The sequence below is a fragment of the Corvus hawaiiensis genome, chromosome 1 (genome assembly GCF_020740725.1).
Source record: "Corvus hawaiiensis isolate bCorHaw1 chromosome 1, bCorHaw1.pri.cur, whole genome shotgun sequence".
Lineage (NCBI taxonomy): Eukaryota > Metazoa > Chordata > Aves > Passeriformes > Corvidae > Corvus > Corvus hawaiiensis.
In genome coordinates, this window is record NC_063213.1 from 98122688 (window position 1) to 98134126 (window position 11439).

Below are 11439 nucleotides of genomic sequence, written 5' to 3' on the forward strand. Positions count from 1 at the left end.
AGTGGCCTTCACCAAAACACAAGTTATAAACAGGGCAAAAAGAAGTGACTTTGGTCACAGAACCGCTCAGTTTTCACCCCTGCCTTACATGATGTCAGAATCTCACCAGCTCTCCGGTTACCGGATGATCTCCGAGAGCAAATGAGGCTGAAATACAGCATTAAAAAATAAATAAATAAAAGGCAAAAGAGGGGAAAAAAGGCGTAAGAGAAACCCACAGCCACATCTGCCTGGTCATCTGCTGCTTTATCACCTCTGACGAGGGAACACAAGTCATTCCTCATTGCTAAATCATTACAAATCAGCTATAACAGTACCACAACCAAGTTCCACAATTAACTGCTCCTGCAGCATATCAATCCATTAAGCCCCACACAGCTGTGCTACCTTGGCAGTGTGGCTACAGGGAAAAACACACCATCCCCATCCCTCCCGCGCCAAAAGCCAGGCCGCCCGTATCTGGCGTGCGGGGGCGGGCGGAGGCCGGCACCTCGGCCAGGGAAACCGAGCTCCGAGCCGGTCCCAGCACCAGCCCGGGCTTTCCCCAGGCTCTCCTTCGCTGCCCCCGGGCCCACTCTGTTCCACCGCCCCCTTCGCAGATTTAAAAGGCTGCTGACTTCTCAATTAAAGAAAAAAAAAAAAAATATAATCAGCTTGAACAGCATCGCTGTTCCCGTGCCAGAATGGAAATCCAAGAGGATACGCTGAAGCAGGGAAGAGCATCAGAGGTTCCTCCATGAAAACAAAGGCTATAAAAAGGACAAATATGGTTTTAAAGAGAAAACGCTGGTACACAAACAGATGCCTGGACTGCCAGCCGCGGCAGAGGTTCGGTGGCACACACAGCCACGCGTCACACCTCAACCACCCCCAGAATGTTTTATCCCCCGCAGGCAGCGGGACCGACCCGCACCGGAGTCCTTCCCGACTTTCCCACCCCGGAGAAACGGGCTTTTTCCTCACCTTATTTTTACACAACACATGACATGATGTAACCATCAACACGGCCGTGGCCCAAACCAGTTCAAAATATAATGGTCAGTCAAAACAAATAAAAAACCTGCAGTTCCTCCCATATCCTGACCGGTTTCATGGAAAACTACAGTTTGTCATTCAAGTGCATTTTACATAACAGGGAACAAAATCTATGGAGTGCCTGCCTTCCGCTCCACCTGGACACAAATTTAAGGAGAGGAGAGATGACACCTCGGTTTGGAAGGTGGGTCTGATTTTTGGGGAGAAAATAACTTTAGTTCCCAATATATTTAGCTGCTTTATTTTTCCTCCTACATGACTCCCATTTATACCCCAAATGATGGAAATTTCTCTGTAATCAAGCACTAGAAGATGCTAATCCCGTGATGGAAGTAAACACGCGTAGGGATCACAGAAAACATTTCAGGATAGCCCAACTCTTCCAGCTTGTTTTGGGGAAAATTATTCTGGATCGGCAGGGCCGATTTGAAATAAATAAAATACAAAATATGCGGTTGGAAAGTAAATAGAAGGAAATGGTTTTGGAGCTCGAAGCCACCTGGAAAATAACGCTATTGTGCACCCCGGGAGCAGGGAGAGCACCCGGTGACACGGCTCCCGCCGGTGACAGCCCACCGGGATTACCGGCACCGCTCCGCTCCTATTTTCCAGGCGGATTTGGGGCCGCGGGACCTGCTCCCTCCACGCGTTTTGCAAGCTTTGAGGTTATGCAATTAAATTTTTTTTTTCTGTTTACTTTTAAAACTTCGCGTGTGCCCCCCCACCCCAGACCCCCTTTCCCACCAGGTTAGGGAATAGTGCCCCCCCCCCCCCCCTTCCTCCCTCCCCTCCCGTCCCTTCCCCTCCCCGGGGGCAGCGGCCACGTGAGAGGCCCCGACCCGACCCTGCGGGACCCCCGGGGACGGAATTTCAATTTAAAGTGGCGCCACCGCCCCCCGCCCGCGCCGCCCCCCCCCCCCCCCCCGCCCCGGGGAGCCGCAGCACCGGGGGCGGCGGGCGGGGGGGTGCGGGGCGGCTCTCCCGCCGCGACCCCCGCACTTTCCGCCGCACCGGGGAGGGGAAGGGCAGGCAAGGGGGGGCTCAGAGAAGTTGGGGCGCGGCGGCGGCGGGGCCCGGCGGGGCGCGGCGGCTCTAACAAAGGGGCGGCGGGGGAGGCGCGGCGGGCGCGGGGCGGCGGGCGCGGGGCGAGCGGCACCTACCACGTGACGAGCGGCGAGCGCGGTCCGGGCGGGCTCGGCCGCGGCGAAACGGGCGCAGTTCGCAAACAAACCAAGCGGGCCCCCCCGGGACGAGGGGCGGCAGCCGCGGCGCCGCCACCCCCGGCGCCCCCCCCCGCCCGCCCCGGCGGAACGGGGGATGGGCTCGCCCGTCTCCCTCGGCGGCCGCAGTGCTGGGGGTGGGGGGGGAGGGGGGGAGCGGGGCCCCCCCCGCCCCCGGGTCGGAGCGCTGGGGCGGAGCGGGCGCTGCGGCGCTTCTCGTCGGCGCGCCCGGTCCCCCCCTGCTCCGGGCGAGCGCGGCGGCGGCGCGGCTCGAAAATGGCGGCCGGGCTCCTTCCCTGCCCTCCCCCTCCCGTCAGCCGGAGAATGCACCGGGGGGAAGGAGGAGGAGGACGGGGAGGAGGCGGGGGGGCGCCGCCGCAGCGCCCCCGGCGGCCGCGCCGCGCAGCGCAACCCGCGCCCGCCCGCAGCCGGGGGGCCCCGCCGAGCGCCCGCCGCGGCCGCGCGGAGGAGCTGCAGTGCGGGAGGGGAGGGGAAGGGGAGGGACGGGAGGGGCGGGCACCGGCACCGCCGCCGCCGCCGGGGAAGGAGGGAGGGAGGGGAAGGGGAGGGAGGGGCGGACCCGGCGCCTTTTGTCCGCCCGCCGCGGCCCCGCCGTTGCGGAAGGCTGCGCTCCCCGCCGGACACCGCCAGGGGGAGCCCGCGGCGGGGCGCGGGGCACGGCGGGAGTTGGAGTCCGCCCGCCCCCGCGCCCGGGGGACACGCAGGACACGGCGCTGCAGGAACGCCTCTGTTTTAACCGTTTCCCGCCCAAAATGCACAGCGCTGCCCGCTCTTCCACCGCAAGCCCGCTCCCGGGAAAAATGAAAAAAAAAAAACCCCAACTTTCGCCGTTTAAGTGTTTCCCCCCAAAACCGCACGTCACGCTCTCCCGTCTCCACCCGCAGCCCCGGGAGCTCCCTGCTGGCTCGTCTCGCATCGCTCCTGCCACAGTCCCCAGCTTTATTCCCAGAAAATCTGCCCAAAGGCTCCACGACCCCCAGCGCCCCGCCGGGCTCCGGGGCTCGCCCTGCTCCCGCAGCTCCGAGGCTCCGAACAGGGTTTGGGGACGGTGTCCCGGGGAGACGCAGGGCTGGCAGCCTCGGGAGCGCGCCTGCAGCTCGGCAAAGAGGGTTCCTCCTACTGTCCCCCGGATCCTTCCCCCTCCTCACAAGCTCCGTCACGCAGCGCACACCAAGAGCAGGAAAGGATTCGTTTGGGACTGCAGGAACCATGTCACCTCTTTGACCTTCACTTTGGCCACCTGCAGGCGGGTGACACTGACTGTCCCCCAGCACAGACAGAGCCCACGCCTCCACCTGCCCCCGGCACTCTCGGAGTGCCTCAACCCGGCTCGAAATTCCTGCCAGGCAAAGGCACTTCCCTGCTCTGGCGGCAGTTTGGGGCTGGATCTCTCTCAGCCAGAACACTGCTCTGCTGCCTCTACAGCAGGAATGCAGCTCTGCCAAGAAGAAAGTGCTTTAGACCATCACTTGCCTGCATAGGGAAAAAGGTACAGCAGTGCCAGCTGTGTTCACCGTCACAGAGGAGAACCTGCCCCTGCACTTAGAGAAAAACAAAACCTGTCCTGCTCGACTGCAGAGTTAGGTAAGCAGGAATCCTCTTTCCATATGGACAATCCTGGCCTGGATTATGCAGTGCACACAGACAAGTTTATTTCCTCCTCTTGCTTCAATCCCAGCACCACACAAGGTGGTACAATACCACACAAGCAATTGCAGAACACCCCGAGCTGGAAGGGACCCATAACGATCAGAGTCCAACTCCCAGCCCTGCTCAAGAATCCCACCACGTGCCTGAGCAACGCTCCCTTCCTCTAAAAAGCATTTGGAGATACAGAGTCAAGACACTACCACTGCTCTTTAAAATCCAACATATTGCTTAACAAATCACACCATGGCACCGTCATTACAGCTGCGTTTTTTGGGTCAGGAAATTCACATTTCATCATTTTTCTAAGAGTGTGTGCGACCACCTGGGCTTGCAGTAAGAGCCACCCCAGAGGTCTCTGCTGACAACACAAATGCTCAAAACGTAGCTCATACCTAAGTGTTTTTCCAAGAAAAATATCCAACTAAGGACAGCAGTGAGACCAATGCTGGTTTTTATGCCCTAGCAGGGAGCTGCAGACAACCAGCTCCGCTCCTGTGCTGTCCCTTGCAGTCCCAGGTGTCCCCTTCCTGATGGCCATTCCATCCCCACACGCCAGTTACCCCAGGCTCAGCACTCTCATGCAGTACCTTAAAAAAAAAAAAGAGCGTAGAGACCTTGAACAGTCAGCGATGAAACAGTGCCAAGCAGGACAGCAGGGCAGTGTGTTATCAGCAGCCCCACATGCAGCACCGAACGGGGTCACACAGTGAACACAATCTATTCTTAAGGGTAACAAAATTACCATTTCTGAAAGACAATTGCATGAGGAATTCAGCAGCTTCACACTTCTCCTGATCTCCTCAGAACCAGAAAGCAGAAGTAGCAACAAATGTGGTTTTGTACTGGAACAGAAGAGTGAGGACAATCTGTTGTGGAGGAAGTTAAAAGAAATTCCTGTGCAATAACGTTTCTGATCTTTTCATTCTGCAGTGCAGGATTTTTTGCTGAGGCACAGACCAAGAACCCAGATTTCCACCTTCCATTCCAGAACAGGTCTGGATCTTCCTGCAGCACAGACACAGCTGCAGCTTCCATCATCCAGCCTGATCTGGAGATGATGTAGCAAAAATTGCCACGCAGTCTAAAATAACACAACTTTGGCCTCTGACATGTACCTCCCATGGCCCTGCCAGTCCCAAGTTTCCCACTCAAAACTGTGCCACAGCTGGTCACCTGGCCACTCCTGGACCAGCCACCTGTCCTCACACAGGACGCTCCTGATCTTGAGATGCCCCACATGAACAAGAGCAGCTCTCCCCAGTGAATCCCCATTTTTACAGCATCATCCTTTGAATTGTCTTCTTCTGCAGAGCATCCAGAACACTCAAACCACAGTATCTGGTGAGGACTGTGTACCCAGCTACTCACACTTAATTGTTACCTCATCTTTCCACCTATTCATCCTCATTACTTGCTCTGATTGAACCTGCCTCAGAAATTTAACTCTCTATACAATAAGTATATGCACATCTGCACATAAAATAACTTTTAAGTGCTATTATTTATGACTTTTGAGCCTAAAAACATGCTATTCCAGTTTGGGAAACATCCTGAATGCGGGAAAGGTGGATGGCCACTGAATAACAGTGATGAGACTCCCTACAGATACAACCACAACTTTTGCACCTTCATTTGCAACTTCACCCTAACAAAAAACAGTGAACTCAACTGTCAGTGGCCCCAAAGGCTTCAGATGATGCAAAACATTTCTGGTTTAAAGCTAAATATGGATAAGCTGTAGCAACAAGAGATCTTTGCAGTAATCATTGCTCTCCTGACAATCTTCTTCACCAGAATGATGGCAAGGAAGGCCCTCCTGAGCTACGACACACACAGCATGTCCCAGGCAGCTCACTGAAAATGCCCACTAAATGGGAAAGAAAAAGGGCAAAGTCCTTAAAAAGCAGAAAATAGAAGCACATGAAGGCAAACAGCACAGAGGTTGGTAAGACTCAGCAACCCCTCCCTGATGAGGCAGGTATCTGTTCAACTAATGTATCCTAAGGTGAGCTACAAACCTGGATCTTCCTCAGGGGATTTCTGGATCAGTGGAGTTTTAGTTTGCTTGATAAGAACAGGAAATGAATGTGCTACTCGCAAAGAGCTAAGTGATCAGTGTAAGTTCAAATGCTTGTCTGAAAACCCCCTTGATGATTTAGGTGGAGCCATTTGATACAGACATTCAGAATTCCAAAGACAACATGGAATCCCAGAATGGTTTGGGTGGGAAGGGACCTTCAAGACCATCCATAGGCAGGGACACCTTCCACTATCCCAGGCTGCTCCAAGCCCTGTCCCACCTGGCCTTGGACCCTTGCAGGGATCCAGGGGCAGCCACAGCTGCTCTGGGCACCCTGTGCCAGGGCCTTCCCACCCTCCCAGGGAACAACTTCTTCCTAATACCCAATTTAAACCTACTCTCTGTTAGTTTAAAGCCATTCCCTTTCCCTGTCATTCCAAGCCCTTGTTGTTTGTTTTCATACTGGAGTATCTACTCCACAGACCATGGGTACCTCTCAAAGTCACCCAGGTCACTCAAGGATAGCCAGGTGAGGGGGAAAATTATTTAAAATACTGTGAAGTCAAGGGGCTTTGTTACTGTGACACATTATTAAGATACTTTGAATTAATTAAGATTTCTATGTACACTTTCCACTGTGAAATGTAGTTCTATGGCTTCCATAGGGATGTGAGCCCAGGGAATGTTGGACTACTTCACATAGGTAACAAACTTCACCCCAGTGTGTTTGAGCCCCTGCCAAAGGCATTGGTCCCATCGTGCCAAAAAGTTCTCAAATCCTCCCTGCTGTTGCATCAGACCAAAGCACATTGGACAGAAGAAGAAGCAGCAGCTTCACAGAGTCCTGGTGGGAACTTCTCCTTGTTCCAGCTTGGGGAGCACAGAGAAGCGGTTCCTGAAGAATCATGTCTGGCTGAGCACTCACGATAAACCACCCTGAATTTTTAAGCTGTTACTCCAGCTGGGGACTGATAGCTGGATACCAGCACAGGCTGAGAGGGAAGCTGGGTTTATACCTGCTGCACAACTCAACCCTTTCTCCCTCTTCCAGTTGGAAAGTCTTGATCTACTTTCCTTTATCCACAAGCCATGGCTAAGTCACACAGAACATCTTCATAGATTCAATCTGCACCAAATCCTGCACCTCACGCGCCCTGTGTGAATCAACAGTGAACCCGAGACTCCCAAATCCAGCCTCCCATCACTGCTGGCCCTAGAGGGAGAGGGGACACCCTCTGCCTCAAGCCACACTAACACCAATTTTAAAAGTCCCTGTTTGTTGATTCACATTGCAGTCCTCTTTTTCATGTGACTTTACCCATATCCACTACAAGAATTAGTTCCTATTTCTGCTGTAGGGCACTCGGAACAATTCTATTGCTGTTTGGATTTCCAGACGTGGGGGAAATATTACCATGCTATTGGTAGCTGCTTATAAATCAGTTTAATCCCAAACTGGAGCAGCATTTTAACCAGACTGAATCATAGCTAATAATCAGGATATTAGATTATTTATTCCTGTGTCCCTGGTGAAGAGTCACTCAGCATCTTGTGATCAGGGCTGTGCTCTGAGACCCTCTGTTCCAGAGATAACCCAACCTGCAGGTCTGAGCCCAGAGTGTCAGGGCTTCATGCAAATTCCTCAGTCCCAGACAGATCCACCTGCCTTCACACCCTCGGCAGCACAGCCAGAAATCAGAACTGAGAGATGAAAAAGTCCTGTCTTTACTTGCTCTTATTAACAACACTTCCTATGACAAGTCCAGCGCAGGAGAATCGGAGCCCAGGCAACCACAGGGAAATGGCAACGGGAAGGAGAAGGCAACGAGTCCCCGTTCTGCAACCACAGCACAGCCAGGGCTGGAGCAGCACAGGCTGCATTTCCCTGGGAAGGACCAGGCAGGGCTTCCTGCTCCTCTGCTCCCACAAACCTCCCGCCCCTCTGAGGAGCTCCAGGTAATGAGCTCTATAAAATTTAAGGGCTATAATTGAGTTGGTCTCTTCTATGACAATAAAACATTGCAAACTGTGACAATACCAGGTGCTAGAGCTTGAGCACAAGTGGGGGATACCGGTGAGAACAGCCCTCAGGTCCTAGCAGAGCTGTAAAGCAATTCAACTTGTGACACACTCAACACACTCCAAAAAACAAGATCCAGCAAGATCCTCACCACCAGAAGCAAACGCCCCTCAGCAATGGCCGGACACCCCCTCTGTGCCCCACCAGCACACACAGGCACTGCTCCTTCCAGCTCATGGGAGGCAGAAACAATCCAGTGTCATCCTCCCATGTGCCCTTCCCTGCTCCATCAGGGACACCCTGCAGTGCCCTCCCGAAGCTGGGGCACCTCCCGCAGCTTCCCCAGCCAGGACACCAAACCAGCACCATCTCCCCATCCCACAAGGGCTGCAGCTCTCTTAAATTTTACTGGGTTTTCTCCTCCCAAGTTTTCCAGGCTGCAGCATGAGCCTAAGGAGCTGGCACTTGGGATCAGGACAAATGTCCTGTTAGGTGGGACACTCATGGGGCTGACAACACCCCAGTGCCTACGTGGGTGACTGGCTCCACACAGCCACGCATCAAACCCCAACACATCAGCATGTGGCACTTTGGAAATAAAGACCAGTCTGCAGAGAAGTTATCTCCGAATTCCCACCTGTGTCAGCAGGAGCTGTAGGAGCACAGATTTCCAAGGTATTTCGGGATAACCTCCAAAACCCACAACAGGGAGTTTTAATTCCATTTTTTAAAGCCCACAAAACAACTCACTGTTATTCTGTGTACAAAGACCAAGAGCTCTGCTACTGTGTTGGCCAACTGGAGATCAAATACCACAGCAGATTTGTATAAGGTCAGTGTGAAGGGATTGAGATAAGATTTTTGGTTTTCCCATTACAAGAGAATTTGTCTAAACTCAGCCTCAATAATTGGCCTAAAGTTAGGTTGCTTTGGCTCATAGATTTATGAAGAGAAGGAAATATCCTTCACTTTAGCAATTCCCTTCAGGTTTTATGCAGCTGCACAGAATTCAGTTCCTGTACCTGAGTGTTTAGGACACAATTTTAATGTGTAATAACTTTAGCAAGGCAAGAGGTCACTTTTCTAAAGAAGCACCAGCAAAACCCTGCCAGGCTCCACTCCAGACCCAGAAGCACCACGGCCACCTCACACATGGGGAAACCAGAGGGACATTAATTAATGTGAGCAGGAAACTCCAGTTTTAGACCTTTGGTTTTCACAGGACAAAGCCAAGACCCCTCTGACAGGTGTACACAAAACTCTTTGGATACTATAAATACATCTATAAACCAGATCATATCAGCAAATTAAAAAGACCTTATCGTGCAAACCTGGGGTTTAAGGATGAACACAACAAAGGGAGGAAAAAAAATAGATCTTTCTTTTTCTGGGCAAGTCATGCCTTGACGTCTTGATGCTGCTGCACACAAGGGTTCACCTGTAAATACACACACGTGCTCCCGAAAGGAGCCTCCACGTCTCTTCACTACATGCATTGGAATAGCTTTGGAGAGAGAAACACCCTGTACACACGGGATGAATCCACACTTCCAGCCATAATCCCAAACCTCCATTTTAAAGTTCTGCATGAGCCAAGAAACTACGTGCAGGGCTCCAGCCTCATCCTGCACGGCCAGGAACCAACCCAGCACCTGCCAAGGCACCTAAGCACACCCGACCCGGCCGGCGCTGGGGGCGGAGGGCCCCGGGAGCCCTGGCCAGCGGGGCAGACGGGACCTACCTTGCTGGGCATCTTGGCCAGGCCCATCCTCACACCTGCGCTCCAGGTGGGCAGCCGGCAGCACGGGGACGGCCTCCGGATCCTACCAGCCTCCGCCGACGCCGGGCGGGATGGAAGTTTCTTATTTATTTACTCGAGGAGGTAGGAAAATCCAGGAGCTGGAGAGAGAAAGGGCTGTCACAAGGGGGCTCTGCCACCCCCTCCCACCGTTACCTCCATCCCGCCCCGGGCGGGCCGGCGGGGCCGGGCCCGGCAGCGCTCGGAGCGCGGCCCGGGGGCGCGGGGGCCGCCCCCCACCCCCGATCCTGCTCGAAGCCCCCCCGGGCCCGGCCTCGCTTCCCCGGGCTAAAATGGAGGCGCGGGGCGGCGGGCGGGGGGGGGGGGGGTCCCCGCTCTGCACGGAGCCGGCCGGGCCCGGCCCCCCGGGGCAGCGCGGCGGGGCGGAGCTCTCCCGGAGCCCCGGGCCCGGCGTCCACTGCGACCCTGCCCTCGACCCCCAACTCCCGGGCGGGAGGAGCCGCCCGCCCCCCCCCCCCCCCAGCCCCGCTGCGGCCCGGCCCCCGCAGCCAAGTTGCGGAACGGCGGGGCCGCGGGGCCGGGGCCGGCGCTGCCCGCGGACAGCGGGGGCGGCGACCCCCGGGCCGTGCGCGGCCCCCCCCCGCGCCCCCCGCCCGCACCGCGCCCGCTTCTACCTGCGCCGCTCCGCCGCCTTCAAGCGGGGACCTTCCGCCCTCCCCCGCGCCCATTGGCTGGGCGCGGGGCATGGGCGCGCCCCATTGGCTGCGGGCGCGTCAATCAGCGCCGGGGGGGCGGGGCGGGCGGTGATTGATGCGGTGCCGCCGCTCGGCCCCTGCCCCGCGCCCCCCGCGCCGCCCCCCCCCGCGCCCCCCGCCCGCCGCCCCCCGCCCCGGGCCCCCTCCCGCCCCCGGCACGGGCCCTACTGGAGGGTCCCGGGAGAGCCGCCGCCCCCCCCGGGGCAGCCGCGGGTCCGGCCGGGCCGCGGGAGCGGCGGGCGGGGGGCGGCGGGGGCGGCCCCGGGTGCGGGGCGGAGGACGGGCGGGGGGGGGGGACACGGGGCGTCGGTGTCCCGCAGGTGGCACCGGGGCGGGAGCCGGGGGACGCGCGGGGCGTCCCGCGGGCCGCAGGCCACTCCTGCCCCGTGCGGGGCGCGGGTCCCGCAGCGGGGAGGGACCTGCCGGGGGACCGGGAGGTGCCGCCGGGACACCGAGCCCCGGCCCGGGTGCCGGGGGCTGCGGTCCCGCGGGGGACACCGGGCCCTGCCCCACGGATGGCACCAGGCCCATGTCCCACAGGTGAGGCAGGGCCCGTGTCCCCCGCGTGGCCCTGGGCCTGTGTCCCGTGGCTGCCGCCGGTCCCTGTCCCACGGGGGACGCTGGGGCAGGGGCAGGGCGAGCAGTGCTGCCCCGTGTCCTCACAGCCGTGGCCGTGCCGGGCTGGCCCCAAGCTCTACTGTGGTCCCCAAGGAACCCAACCCACAGGACTCACCAGCAGCTCCCTTGGTCCCTTGTGAGCCACACACTGCTGAAGTCAGGGTCACCCCAGTGTCATCTTCTGCTCCTAGACACAGAAGACTCTTCCACTGGCTTCTCCTGCCCACTGATGTGAGGCATGGCCACGGAGCTCTTCATCTGCTGCCACTCTTTTTTTTTTAAATTGTCTTTTAGTTCTTATCCCACTCACAGGACAAGTTTAATTCAAATAAAAGACTCAA

The 11439-nt window shown here is 56.9% G+C and overlaps 1 protein-coding gene across 4 annotated transcripts in view; it reads right to left on the reverse strand.

The window, feature by feature from the left end:
• Window positions 1-9962, reverse strand: part of KANSL1 (KAT8 regulatory NSL complex subunit 1) — an 81224-nt gene extending 71262 nt beyond the window's left edge. For 3 of the 4 annotated variants that reach the window (XM_048319371.1, XM_048319362.1, XM_048319350.1), the window contains exon 1: window positions 9708-9962. The gene's annotated coding sequence lies outside the window, so the exon portion shown is untranslated. Of the gene's footprint in view, window positions 1-2195; window positions 2303-9707 lie in introns of those variants that run through there. The other variant, XM_048319357.1, reaches the window with a different exon arrangement.
• Window positions 9963-11439: the final 1477 nt, after the last annotated feature.